This window comes from Macaca mulatta, chromosome 11 (genome assembly GCF_049350105.2).
Source record: "Macaca mulatta isolate MMU2019108-1 chromosome 11, T2T-MMU8v2.0, whole genome shotgun sequence".
NCBI lineage: Eukaryota > Metazoa > Chordata > Mammalia > Primates > Cercopithecidae > Macaca > Macaca mulatta.
In genome coordinates, this window is record NC_133416.1 from 82796494 (window position 1) to 82811087 (window position 14594).

The window sequence follows — 14594 nt, forward strand, 5'->3', positions numbered from 1 at the left end:
CCAATTGTAATTAATATAAAATCTGAACCTCTTCCACATCTGACTTCATCTGGCACTATTAAACCTTTCCTCACTGGGCTGTAACTATACTCTCCTTTTTACTGTTGTTCAATCACACCAAGTTCATTCCCACTGCAAGAACTTGGCCTTGCTATTCTCTCTGCCAGGAATGCCTTGCTCCTAGACTTTAACACATCTGCCTTCTTTTTTGCATTCAGGTCTTGGCTCAAATATCTTTTCAGAGAGATCTTCTAACTTTCTAATCCAACGTGGAACACCCCTGCTCCCTGTTACTTTCTGTAGGCCTGTCGTTGTTTCCATACCACTTATTACCAGCTGGCATTATTTTATTCATTTATTTTCTTGTTTATTGTTTTCTACTCTTCACTAAAAATTTCATCTGCATAAAGGCAAATATCCTGTTGATTGTGTTCACTGCAGTATTCTTGACATCTAGGATAGTGACTAACACATACTGTTTGGTTTGTAAATATTTTTTATATAAACATTCATCTGTGCAACTAATCAACTGAAGTTTTCTTATTTACAAGCAACAGAAACTAACTCCAGTGAATTGGAGCGGAAAAGTACCTATTGAAAAACATGTTTAATTTTATGTGTCAACTTGATTGGGTTACTGAGTGCCAAGATATTGGGCCAAACATTATTCTGCGTATTTCTGTAATTGTGGTTTTGGATGAGGTTAACATTTAAATTGGTAGACTGAGTAAAACAGATTGCTCCCCCTCAATTTCTATGGGCAACCATTCAATTGGTTGATGAAAGGTCTGAATAGAATGAAAGGCTGACCTCCCTGGAGTAAGATAAAATTCTGCTTTCCTGACTGCATTTGAACTGGATATTGGCTTTTTTCCTTTTTTTGAAACTTGAACTGAAATATTGGTTCTTCCTGGGTCCCCAGCCTGCCAGGCTTCAGACTGGAACTATATCATGGGATCTCCCAGGTCTCCAGCTTGTCCACTTGCCCTGCAGATCTTGAGACTTTACAGACTCCATAGTCATGTAAGCCAATGCCCTATACCAAATATTGAATCTCTTTATATATGCAGGTCCTATTGGTTATTTCTCTGTAGAATCCTAACTAAAACAGAAGAATATCAGGTGGCTCACAGAATAGCCAGAATAACTAGAGAAAGAGCCTTGGAAAATGGGGAGGAACAAAGCCCTTAGAAGGCCAGAACCACAACTGAAATGACACAGAGGAAAAGTCTGGCTAGAACAATGCTGCCTTTAGCCCTGCTAGTTGTGGCCACCAGATACCCTACTACTGTTGCCACCACCATAGCTGTTGCTGGATGCTGGTGCTCTCACCACTAGACTGAACTCTCACTGTCCTTGCTTCTTTATTTCCTTTTCTCTATGCTTAAGTTTCCTGCAGCAACAATCTTGGCCACATGTCCACAACCCTACTTGAGGTTAAATTATTAAAAAAAAAAAAAAAAAAAAAAAAAAAAGCTTCTGGCCTTTGAGGCTTTTGTAATAAAAAATAGGTCTTGTCACTATAAAATCATAAAATGTGAAAAGCAAATCATTGCTTTATATATTTTATCATTAGCTATAACCTAGAAATACATTGATCTTGCTATGCTCATCACAGATCTTTTCATTTATTCAACAATCATATATTAAATATCTTATAATTTAACATATAGTTAAATATCTTATAATCTATGATATTTCCTGAGTTAACCAATAGTTACAGAAACATAGCCACAATCTCAAGATTGGCTAAAATTAGCCCCATAAAATATGAAGAGCTCTATAAAATCCTAATGATCTCTGTAAAATCCTATAGATGCCTAGGTATCTATAGGCAGCTTTGAAAGGCTGATAAAAAGACTTACCTCCACTTCAGGGCCAAGAATTTGTAATCAAGTAGATCTCCTGTATGAGTTCCTCTTCACAGCAGAGATAGATTTGGACCCTAGACCCAGATGTTGCATTCCCTCACTAAACGACTATGGACAGGTCTCTAAGTCTTGGTTTCTTTACCTGTAAAATGAGAATAATAACCAAGTTATTATTATTAATAGAGCCCTCTATTACCTCCTCACCAAGTTTTTCTGAGGATCATATAGGATAATTCATGAATAGGTCTCAAATGAAAGGTATGCAAAATACATATAAAATATCAATAGTATTGTTATGTAAGTAGTAAGACCCTATTGCAATTGAAAGCCACATCCATTCTAATCACAAGAGCTACTCTCTTAGTTTTGTGCTGCTGTAACAAAAATACTTGAGATTGGCTAATTTGTGAAAAACAGGCATTTATTTTCACAGTGCAGGAAGCTAGGAAGTCCAAGATCAAGGTGTCAACAGGTTTGGCCATCTGGTGAGCACTGCTCTCTCTTTCCAAGATGGCACCTGTTGCTGCATCCTTCAAGGGGAGGAATGTGTTGTCCTCACATGGTAGAAGGCAGAAGGGTGAGGGAGCCAAAGCATTAATGACGCCTCTTTTATAAGGGCCTTAATCCCATTCACAAGAGAAGGAACCCTCGTTGACCTAATCACCTCTTAAAGGCCCCTTAACACCATTATATTGGCCATTATGTTTCAACACCCAAATTTTGGAGGGGACACATCCAGACAACAGCTGCTACTATTTGTTTATTTCTTTCCCAGTTCCCTAAACATGCATAGCTCCTCATTCTCTCATTGTGTCTTCTCCTGCCAACTTGACTAAGTAAAGTATCTCTTAGCTTCTGAATCCTCTCCTTTACTCTTGGCTGGCTGCTTCACATTGGAGAGACCTCAGCTAAACTAGTTGATCTCCCTCCATGGGGGAAGAAGGATTTATTTGATAGATGACTTTGAGGTAGGAAAGTGACCCTGTTTAGACTGACAGATACTAATAAGTCATTTTTGCCCTACATGTCATGTTGGCAATTTTTTCCTATTACTTGACTAATCTTCCATAGAAAAATAAAATTCTCATTATAATATATATTACCTATAAGTATTATCTTAATTATTGTAAAATCTCAGGTCTGGAGATTTGATTAGTTTGTGTGCTATGGCTGGCTACTTAACACAGAGTATTTTACATATATTAATTCTAGGCAAATTTCCCTTTATGATATTTTAGCAACTCAACCTTTAGTCACAACCAAAGAATTATAAATTTTCCACTTGTGAACACTTCAAAATATGTATTCATTTTAACTTGCTAACATGGTAAAACATGGAAAATGTGATCTATAAAGAATAAACAGAAGTCACGGTGCTCACAACACAATAGAAGCACAGTGGGTAGATTTCTATTTAAGGGCTCAGCTCAACAAGGAATAGAAAAAAAGAAAACAAATGTTTCTGCCCTGCTAAGAGAAGCCTTGCCTTTGTGTGCTATTTCCTGGCAGATGAAAAGGCAGAGAAGCTCCAGCTTGTACTGCTCTCTTAGGATTTGAAGGAACAGAAGAAAAGCAAACACTTCTCTGCTTCTAAGAATGACGTTTAGGCAAAAATAGTCCATCTTTTCTTTTTGTTTCTTCTCCTTCCTTTATTATTAAATGAAAAAGACTAATGGTAAGGTGAAAATCCTTTTTGAAATTATTTTTGTGTTAAAAATTTAGTCGTTTTTTGAAAATTATAGCAGAGCTTATTTTGTTTCCCTCCTTCAAATTGTCTCATGTGATATTCAGTTGTTAATTCTTGAGCAACTTTTGATTCTTTGGTGGTGCAATCTAAATTGAAGACCACCAGTTTATTCAAATGACATATTATTCCAGCCACTATAAGGAGTACCCTCGGTCAATACTGATTATAAATGATTTCCCTATGCAAACTAACTCCTTCTCTCAAAGCCTCTTTCCTAGGACTTCAACTCATCTTATATGCTATTATGATCTGAGTGTTTGTGATCCCTATCCCCCCAAATTTTTATGCTGAAATTCTAACCCACAAGTGATGAGATTAAGAGGTAGAACCTTTGTGAAGTGATTAGATCAGGAGGATGGAACACTCATGGACCAAATTAGTGCCCTTATAAAAAAGGTCCAAGGTGGATCACCTGAGGTCAGGAGTTCAAGACCAGACTGGCCAACATGGTGAAACCCCGTCTTTACTAAAAATACAAAAATTAGCTGGGCATGATGGTGGGTGTCTGTAATCCCAGCTACTCAGGAGGCTGATGCAGGAGAATCACTTGAACTTGGGAGGCGGAGGTTGCAGTGAGCCAAGATCATGCCATTGCACTCCAGCCTGGGTGACAAGAGCAAGACTCCATCTCAAAAAAAAAAAAAAAAAATGGCTCAAGAGAGACCGTTGGTACTTTCCACCATGTGAGGACACAGGGAGAAGGTGTCATCTATAAACCAGAAGCGGGTCCTCACCAGACACCAAATCTCCCCATGCCTTCACCTTCATCTTGGGCTTCCCAAACTCCAGAACTGTGAGAAATAAAGGTCTACTTTCTATAAGCCACCTAGTTGATAGTATTTTGTTACAGCAGCCCAAACAGACCAAGGCATATACCCACTTCAATGATATGCCACGATGGTAGCCAATGCTAGTACAGACTTAAGGCTTAATAAAAATATTGTCATGTCACAATTCTGACCTCAGTAATAGTACCAGGCTCCTGGATCCATTGGTAGGGTAATTTGAGACACTCAAATGGATGGCTAAAATTATGTGAAAATGCTCAGTCCCAATCCACACTGAGTCAAGGGCTTCCACTACCACCTCTGTCTCATGAAAACTATTTCAAAGAGCAGTGCATGTGCAAGAACCATTTTCTCACTCAATCAAAAAACCATCACCAAAATAATATCTGGCTAACTGCATTCAACATCTTCATCCTCTAACATAAAGTGTAAGATGATAATATTTTTATTAGTGTGACATGATAATATTTTTATTAAACCCTAGCACACTAATACAGGTCCCCATTGCTAAAATCCTTTATTTTTGTATCTTCCTGCCTTTGGGGGTGAGATACTGAGTTGAATTATCTAAAGAGAAGAGAATCTCCTTTGACAGTTTTTGCCAAGTAGATCAACAAATGCCTTTGACATTAAAAATACCATAAAGCCTAAACTGGCTGCTCTTAACTCCTGGTGTCCTATTCTTATGGATTTTCTCTTAAACCCTCTGGTAATTCCTTCTTCGTATTTTTCTAGGACTCTTTTTTCTCCCTTTTCTTGTGTTTCTTACCAGCCTCCTGTCTTTGGCTCTCTCTTTTAACACTCTAGACTGTGACTCACAAACCCAAGTGATAACAGAGATCTGTAGATAACATGAATAAATGAAGCAGGTGGTAGGAAAGAAAAATTATGTGGCTCTCTTACTCTTTAGTTTTTCCATCTTTGATATAGTAAAGAAATACCTTTTCTCTTAGAAAAACAACAACCACAACAACAACAGAAAATAAATACAAGCATAATCTTAAATGGTAACTGGTATTCAATGTCAGGGAGATAAGAAAGATAAGAAGGAGTACATGTGTCTATGGAAAACAGGAAGCAGCTGTTTCTCAGCTTCAGCCAATGTCAGCCAATAGGTAATATAACCATTAGCAATATTTTTTTTCCATTTATCAAGACAATCTGAAATTCAGGCTTTCATTTGAAATCTCTGATGTTTAAAAATCTGCTCGAGGATAACACATCTACATGCCAGAAATAGCATGCCAAAGAGAATACATCTCCATGCCAGAAATGGCCGGTGGGTTGCCAGTTCATGGCTTCTTTACTACAAATTACCAAAGGCAGTGCTTTCCAAACTGCAGAGGACAACCTACTGATGGCTCATGTCATCAGTCTCATGGGTTGCAAGTAGCATTTTTAAACGAAATCAAATTGCATAGAAGAAAATGGAATAGAAAACAACAGAATTTATCACATTTAATAGGTGTAAGTATTGTAAAAGGAGACCTGTGTGTCTGTGTGTGTCTGTGTGTTTAGTAGGTGTCTGCAAAAAAAAAAAATAATTAAAAAAAAATCTAGTCCTGACTATAGTCAATACGTCTGAAAGTCACTGCCTCGGTAACATTATTTTACCCACTTAGTGTCAAATGACATTTAAATGCTAATGGTTTTGAAAAGTGTATCTATAGGCTAGATTTTTGTCTTGAACTCAGACCCATATTTTCAACTGTCTACTAGATATTAGCACTTGGATGTTCCACACATCCCACAAATTCAGTAATAGAATGATTAAAATAATAGGCTTTTTAGCCAGACAGATCTGAGTTTGAATTGTGGGATTTCTCAGCCTGTTTTCTCATTCTTAAAGTCGGAATAATTAAAACCTCAAAATAGTGCTGTAAGAATTTGTGTCCTTAGAACAGTGCCTAGCTCACACAAAAATAAACAAATATCGCTTGAGCACCAACCACGTTCCAGACATTGTTCTAGGCACTAGAGATTGATGAGAAAATTCAGCCCTTCCATACGAGACAATGCTGCTTTTCAGTGGTTTGAGAAAAAAGTTGAAATCAACAAAACATCCCCTTCATGTTTTACTGCATACATACAGTAATCCTTTTAAAATGTATTCCATCAGCAACCTTTTCAAATAGCATCTTTGAAGTTTACTAAGTTATGACCACGGAATGACCTTCTTCCTGCTGAGTGTGAGTAAGCCTTCTCTCATCTCCTGAGCGCCATGAGCTCTCCCTGCCCCAGCTAACCACCAGGCAATTCTCAGAGAGGTCTCAGTTGTACTTGGGTACAAAATAGAACCTCTAATGTTATTGGGTGAAGGAACTTGTGTGCAGCATTCCCAGGTTCTAGTGAATAAGATGATGTCCTTTGCCCTTGTGAAGTTTGCTGACAGTGACCACATAAATAGATACATACATGATAGCATAATTTCAGCTGATATTGTACTGTTGTAAGTATTGTTACAATGATGATGATGATGACGATGATAAAGTAAAACCATAAACACGTTATTTCCCCACTCTTTCTCCTTACACCTACCTCCTTCTCATCTTGTATTTCTAGCTGGATGAATCACATCACCTTTCACACTGTTGCCCAAGCCAAAGGCAACTATCTAGTCCATAGGCTCTACTCTGTATTTCTGAAATCCATCTACTTTTCACTCTTACTATCATTGTGCTATGCCAGATTCCTACCATCACTTGCCCAAGGCTCTGTGGCAAACTCCTGATTGGCCTTTCTGCTTCCAGATCCATCCCCTTTTAATATATCATTCACATTGAAATCAGACTCCATGTAGAGTGGATCTAGCCATGTCTGTTCATTTTCTAACCCTTTAAGGACTCCCTATTGTCATCTGTAGAAAGTCTAAGCTGCTGGTGGATTTACCAGACCCTTCATGATCTTAGCCCTGTTCAACTCTCAAGCATCATCAGTCTCAAATTCTGTCTTCTTGTTAATTAGAATGACTTACATAAATTTTTACAGTTCTCTTTTACTTCTGGGCTTTTATGTAGACCACTCTTCCTCCTGGAAATCTTTTTGCTCTCCCTGATTTTCTTACTTCCAACATTCCCCGTACCCCACCACACACACACACACACACACACACACACACACACACACACACACACACTTCCACCCTTCAATTAAGTGCACTTTGAAATTGTTTATTTTTTTTGACTCTCTCCTCTTAAGAAAGGGGAGATGTCTTTATTGGCATATCCCCATTAACTAAAGTCAAATGCCTAGGTCCCTGTATTTGTTTCCTATTACTGCTGTAACAAATTGTCACAAACATAATGGCTTAGAACAATATAAATTTATCATCTTATGCTCTGCAAACCAGAAGTCTGACAGGTCTCATCAGGTTAAAAATCAAGATATTGGCTAAAATCAAGGCATCAGTTAAAATCAAGACACCAGCAAAAATCAAGACACCAGCAGGACTGCATTGTTGCATTCCTTTCTGTGGGGTCTAGGTAGGATCTATTTCCTTGCCTTTTCCAACTTCTAGAGACCATGCACATTTCTTGGCTTGAAGCTGGCTTCTTTCTATTTTCAAAACTAGAATAGGCGAGGGAAGTCCTTCCCACTTGCAATCACTCTGACCTCCTCATTTGCCTCTCTCTTCCATTTTTAAGGTCCCTTCTAATTACATATCACCTAGATAGTCCAGACCAATCTCCTTATTTTAAGATCATCTGATTAGCAACCTTAATTTTATTTGCTGCCTTAATTCCCCTTTGCCATGTAAGGTAATATATTTATAGGCTTCTGGGATTAGGACATGGACGTCTTTGGGAGGCCATTACTCAGACTACCACAGCCCCCATTAATGGCTTATAAATTGATATGCAAATAAGGTGTCCATTACAGGGATCATTACAGGGGCTGCTGTGGTGGATGGCCGTTGTTCTTGCCTGCCCATCACTTATTTTCTTTCTTATGGCAATGACACCTTCATATTTCCAGAGGAGCTCCTTCTCCCCCAACTTCACACAATCTTAGTGGGTGTATGAGTTAAGGTAAGGCTTAATATCTAGTACCAAAATTTCAATTTCCTCAAAAAAAATTTTTTTAACGATTTCTTGCTCACATAAAGGTCCAATGAGTATTTCTAGTGTGGCTATTCTCCTTCAAGTAGTTCAGAGGACTCAAAGACCCTTATTCCTTCCATCTTGTAACTTCTCCGCCCAGCAGGTTCAGGCGATTCTCCTCCAGAATAGCTGGGAGTACAGGCACACGCCATCACACCTGGTTAACTTTTGTATTTTTAGTAGAGATAGGGTTTCACTATGCTGGCCAGACTGGTCTCAAACTCCTGACCTCAAGCGATCATCCCACCGTGGCCTCTGAAAGTGCTGGGATTACAGGCGTGAGCCACTGCGCCCAAACCAGCCTGGCTCGTAAAGCTTTTCTTTTACTTCTCTGAGCTATTTGATCTTTCTAATAAGTTCAATTTATTTAGTAAAAAGTTAATTTCTGCTTCTCACCACCAACAAATCCTAATTGATACTACCTTATAAACAATCCTGGATTTTTAAAGGTCCAGGAAATACCAAGCTTAAGAATACTTCTTTGTTATAGTTCAGAACCCACTGACAATTAGCCCTGTCAATGGAATGTCCCACTAACAATCTGGAATTGAAAATTTAAAAGAATATTTGGCAATCATTAAAGTATCCAAAAAAATGTTTTTTGGGAACAAGAAACATTCATCCGATGGAACATTTAGGTAAAATAAATTTATCTCCCCATTCCAGAGATACATTCTTATTTTTATGAATTGGCTAGTGACTGGAGCTGGTTAAAAAATGGTGCAAACCCTGTGAGTTCACTGGCACTTTGTTAAATGAAATTGATCACTTGTAAAATATAGTAATTGTATTAAACAACTTTCGTTAACCCTAAGATCGCCTTGATGACGTCTCTCACACAGCTCCACAAGGAAAGCACTAAAAGTACACATATGCACACACATACATAAATATACACTAGTTAAAATGTTTCCTGAGTATAAAATAAGACAGAAGAAAACACAATAGTAGAGACTCTCAGCAGGAACTACATTTGAAAAACTAGTGATAAATGATATCATGATAAAAATGATGTCCTTAATAAAGCTACTCATACTACTTTACATAAATAATAGCCACTTGTAGATAAATTTTAGAATCATAGAATCTGCTGCCTAATTTTAGAGATGAGGAAACAAAAAGCCAAAAGAGTAACCACTAGGCAACACTGCCACTCAGCAAGTTAGCAGGAGCAGCAGGATGCAAATCTAGGTATACGCAGAGTGTGAGTTTGGTGGTATGAAGGAAACACTAGAGCTGAACAAAAGATCATTGAAAAATCACTATTCACCTTATATTGAGGCCAATCTGCAAAATATTTTATCATTTATTAAACAATTTAAGCACTGAATCATAGACTGACTATTTCAGGTACAAAATATTTAATAATGAGTGTGTTGTGTGTGTGTGTGTGTGTGTGTGTGTTTAAAGACAAGATTATTTATCATTAGGAATAGGTTATTTTCCATAAAAAGGAAGTTTGGGTCTATGATACTGATTAAAAATGTTACTACGGTAGACATAAAATAAAAATAGAAAAATACAATCAGTTTGAAATCATATGAAAGAAAACATGGCATTTTCTGCCTAATCAATGTTTATTTACAAAATATTCTGCAGGTATTCATACCTTTTCTCCTGGAATTTAGAATGTAATTAGTCATACAACATAAACCTAAAGAAAAAAATGACAAGAGTAGTAAAAATGCAACTTGTTTAGAATTTTGAAAATTATGTAGAAAAGAGTTTCACACGATTATTCAGCATGAACAATTAACTTGTTGTTATCAGTCAACAATAACCAAAACAGTCAAATGCCTTAATGGGAGGAACATTTCAAGGTAAACTATAGTGAACTGAGATTTTTTTAATATCTCAAGCTCAATAGCAAGAGCATATATCTGAAAATCAAGTATTAATGATTTATTTATATCTTAACAGTATTGTTGCAATTGAGGGAAAGGAGGTAATAGGAAATGAGGAGATAACTAGATGATATTTATGGAATGCATATAATTCAGTCATAATTATTTTCATGGTGGTTTTATGAAAACTTATAGGTACATTATAACTAATCATGTTCCAGAAAATGCAAATAAGATAATAGTAGAGAAGGAATAGACATCAAATGCTTCTTTAATAAACCACAGCCATTTTCTCTAAGCAGGGAAAATGCTTTAATTGAATATCATCTTATTAGAAAGACATTATTTCCTCCAGAGTCATGAAGTATATACAAGGAATTTTAGGAGTCGTATCCGTCGGGGCTATTTTGTAAGCACCGCAATCTACTGTGGTGCTACTGTGGCTAGCGTAGGTAGATAAATGAATTTACTGAAAGATATTAGACAGCTCAGAGAACTGTTGGGTGGGCTGAGGAATAGTCTCAAGATTACCCCCTCAGGAACCATTCCTCAGAACCACACTGAAGAACTGGCCTGAGCAGGAAGTTACCACGGCCACCACCACCCCCACATTAGCAAAAGGCATGAATCATCCCCAATCTGTTTCTTGCTACAGTTCACCTCCACAGTTAAGTCTCACTTGTGCCTCTAACTTATAAAACCATAGTTACACATCTGCAGCTTAGCCACAAGGGAGTCTGAGAATGCAGACCTTTTTTTTTTTTCTTTTCAAACTACCCTTGGAAAATGGAGCTCACAATGTGGAGACGTATCAAATGAATAGAGGGTGTTCAAGGCATGTGGAAAATCTGGTAGGCAAAATTCTAAGATCTTCCACTATCTCCACTCTCCGGTGTTATACCCAAGATTAGTTATATGGCAACAGGGATTTTGTAGATGTAATTAAGGGCCCTAAATAGTTTACTTTGATTTAATTGAAAGGGTGATTATCCTTGGTGGGCTTGACCTAACCAGATGAACCCTTAGAAGGGAATGTGCCCTTACTGAGAGGAGATTTGAAGCATAAGAGAATTTTCCTGCTGGTCTTAAAGACACAAAGTCCACAAGTTCGACAGCTGCAGGGAAACAAATTCTGCCAATGACCCCATGAGCTTGGAAGAGGGTCCTAAGCCTCAGATAAGACCCCAGCCCCAGCTGACACCTTAATTTTAGCCTTACAGGACCCTGAACAGAGAACCTAGTTATATTCTGCCCAGAATTCCAACCAACAAAGCTATGAGATAATAAGCTAAGTTTTAAGCCAATAAGCTTGTGGTAATGTGTTATGCAGCAATATAAAATTAATCCAGGCAGCTACCAATGACAGGCATCTCTGACAGGTGTCATGTATCAATGTTGGATAATAAATTCTCCATAATCTTATTACGCATTTCCAAAAGGCAAAATAATTATAGTAAAGGTAATTTATATTTTCATAACCATTGTTAACTTCCATTTAGGTACTATTCAGTGGTTACTCTCTGGTATAAACTGAGATTTAGAAATAAAAATGAAAACAGTTATTTAACAAAATTTTTGTACTACAGTGTATTATCTAAATGTGTGTGTATGTGTGTATGTGTGTTTCCAAGAGCTTATTACTATGGTAAAAATTAAAATGCAAGATTGATTTTATGACACCCATAAAAAAAATCTATCAAGAAGGATGGCTATAAGAAAAAGAAGGAAAATAAGCAAGTTAATAAGGAGGTGAACCAACTTTCTAGTTGAGGAACAATTTATCACATGGTTTCATGCAGCTTACATTCTGACTAATTGAACATAATTTTATCAACCATGAGGTTAACAAGTAAAATATTTCTGGAATAGAAATAGACATGCTCTTTCTCATCTCCCACAGCAGTTTCTTTAATGACGTCTAAGAAAACAGGAGCACAGTTCTAAAAAAAATTAATTACAGTCCATTTTTTAAAATTAGTTGAAATTACTTAGGTAAGGCTGTCTCATTTTAGAAGAAAAAAAAAAAGCTAAGTACGTAGTTTGGATATCAACTTGGTTTAAAACCCAAGACAAAGCAAAGCAAAAATAATATGAACAAAGCCTCAAAATAAGTTATAGGAGATCTATGGGAAAATCTGTACTTCCCTGCTCAACTTTGAAGCTTGAATGTCCTATCAACCTGACATTTAATGACTTCTTTTGAGAACAGAATAATAAATTTGTGACCATTATTCCTAAGCAAGACATGCTAAAGATTACTTAATCTTGAGATGTAATAATTTCTGTATATTCAATCTCAGGAGATTCTATAATTCCACCATCCGAGACTAGCAACTAATTGCCACTAGTGACATGTGGCTATTGAGCCCTTGAAGGTTGGCTAGTCCAAATTGAGACTGGCTGTAAGAATAAAATACAACAGATTTTGAATATTTAGTTTGGAGGGGAAAAACTCATTAATAAGTTTTATATTGATTATATGCTGAAATGATACAATTTATATTATATTATTTTTACATAATAGTTATATTAACAACATAATTCATCTGTTTTCTAACTTTTTAAAAATATGGCACCATGAAAATTTAAAATTTTACACTTTACATGTCCATTGAATAACACTGTTCTGTAATATATGAAAATTTCACACTTTTGTTTCAGAGAGTCCATCATCACTTATGGAATCATGTCTTACTAAGCTATTTAAAGAATATCCCTTTGGCCGGGCGCGGTGGCTCACGCCTGTAATCCCAACACTTGGGGAGGTCGAGGTGGGCGGATCATTGGAGGAGTTTTAGACCAGCCTGCCAAAATGGGGAAACCCCATCTCCACTGAAAATACATGGGCTGGGCGTGGTGGCTCAAGCCTGTAATCCCAGCACTTTGGGAGGCCGAGATGGGCAGATCACGAGGTCAGGAGATCGAGACCATCCTGGCTAACACGGTGAAACCCCGTCTCTACTAAAAAAATACAAAAAAACTAGCCGGGCAAGGTGGTGGGCGCTTGTAGTCCCAGCTACTTGGGAGGCTGAGGCAGGAGAACGGCGTAAACCCGGGAGGCGGAGCTTGCAGTGAGCTGAGATCCGGCCACTGCACTCCAGCCTGGGCAACAGAGTGAGACTCCGTCTCAAAAAAAAAAAGAAAAAAGAAAAAAGAAAATACATGGTGGTATATACCTGGCATGGTGGTGGGTACCTGCAATCCCAGCTACTCAGGAGGCTGAGGCAGGAGAATCGCTTGAACCCAGGAGGTGGAGGTTGCAGTGAGCTGAGACCACACCACTGCCCTCTAGCCTGGGCAACAGAGCAAGACTCTGTCTCAAAAAACTAAAAATAAATAATAAAGTATATTCCTTTGTTGAAGGGTCTGGTTGTGCCCTTGTCTACACATGGGCTAATACAATTATTCCTGCAGAGGATCTGGTGAATTTTATTATCAGTCACAACATTTGTTCTCAGAGATCTGGGATGCAGTGAAAAGGGCAGACTCTCCCTCCAGGGCTATAGTAGATGCCCCAGATATTCTTGCAGAGGCTAACCTGAAAGCTATGGCAGTCCTTTTAGTTTATGTGCCCCAACATGAATCAAAATACCATCTCAGTGCCCAGTATGGTTTCAACACACAGTTTCCCATCTTCAGATACAAAACTGATAACAATGATATAAGAATTATTTTTAATAGGGAACTTAATGTTTAACCATTTGACTCATTTCTCTCTTTGGTATCCAGAAATTTTTATTTCGTGGCATTTAATACAATTGACTTTGGGTCAGGCCCAAAGAAGAAAGTCATTCATAATTTGGGGGAGAAACCCAAATACAAGGACATAGTGTTTGAAATTAAAGACCCAGAGAGGGTTGATACCCAGGCATAGGCACGAAATTGAGAAACAGTGGCAGATAATAGTTTAAAATTATCAGTGTTTAGCTTATATGATAATTTATATTACAAATAATGGGAAAGCCCGAGCAGGCTGTCATCAGATTGCAGTCTCCCTATTGCTCTTGTGGAATTTTCTTTCCAAAGAGGCATAAGACACCTTCACTCTACACTAATGTAGATTATCCCATAGGGTAGAACACCCATGTGCCATTTCTCGCCTCTATGCAAGATTCCCTAATTTTCTTGATCCCAGTGGTAACCTGGGCAAGGTCTTTGGGAGGATCAAGAGGACCAGCAAAGAGAGGGAGCTGAAAAGGGAGAGAGAAAGTTACTGCTGAATAAAAACACTTGCGCTGTCACTA

The 14594-nt window shown here is 37.7% G+C and overlaps 1 protein-coding gene across 2 annotated transcripts in view; it reads right to left on the reverse strand.

Annotated features, from left to right (window-relative positions):
- The window catches only part of KRR1 (KRR1 small subunit processome component homolog), a 286342-nt gene that overhangs the window by 128324 nt on the left and 143424 nt on the right, over positions 1-14594 (reverse strand). For both annotated transcript variants that reach the window (XM_077953079.1, XM_077953077.1), the window contains one exon: positions 1866-2013. The gene's annotated coding sequence lies outside the window, so the exon portion shown is untranslated. The remainder of the gene's footprint in view (positions 1-1865; positions 2014-14594) is intronic.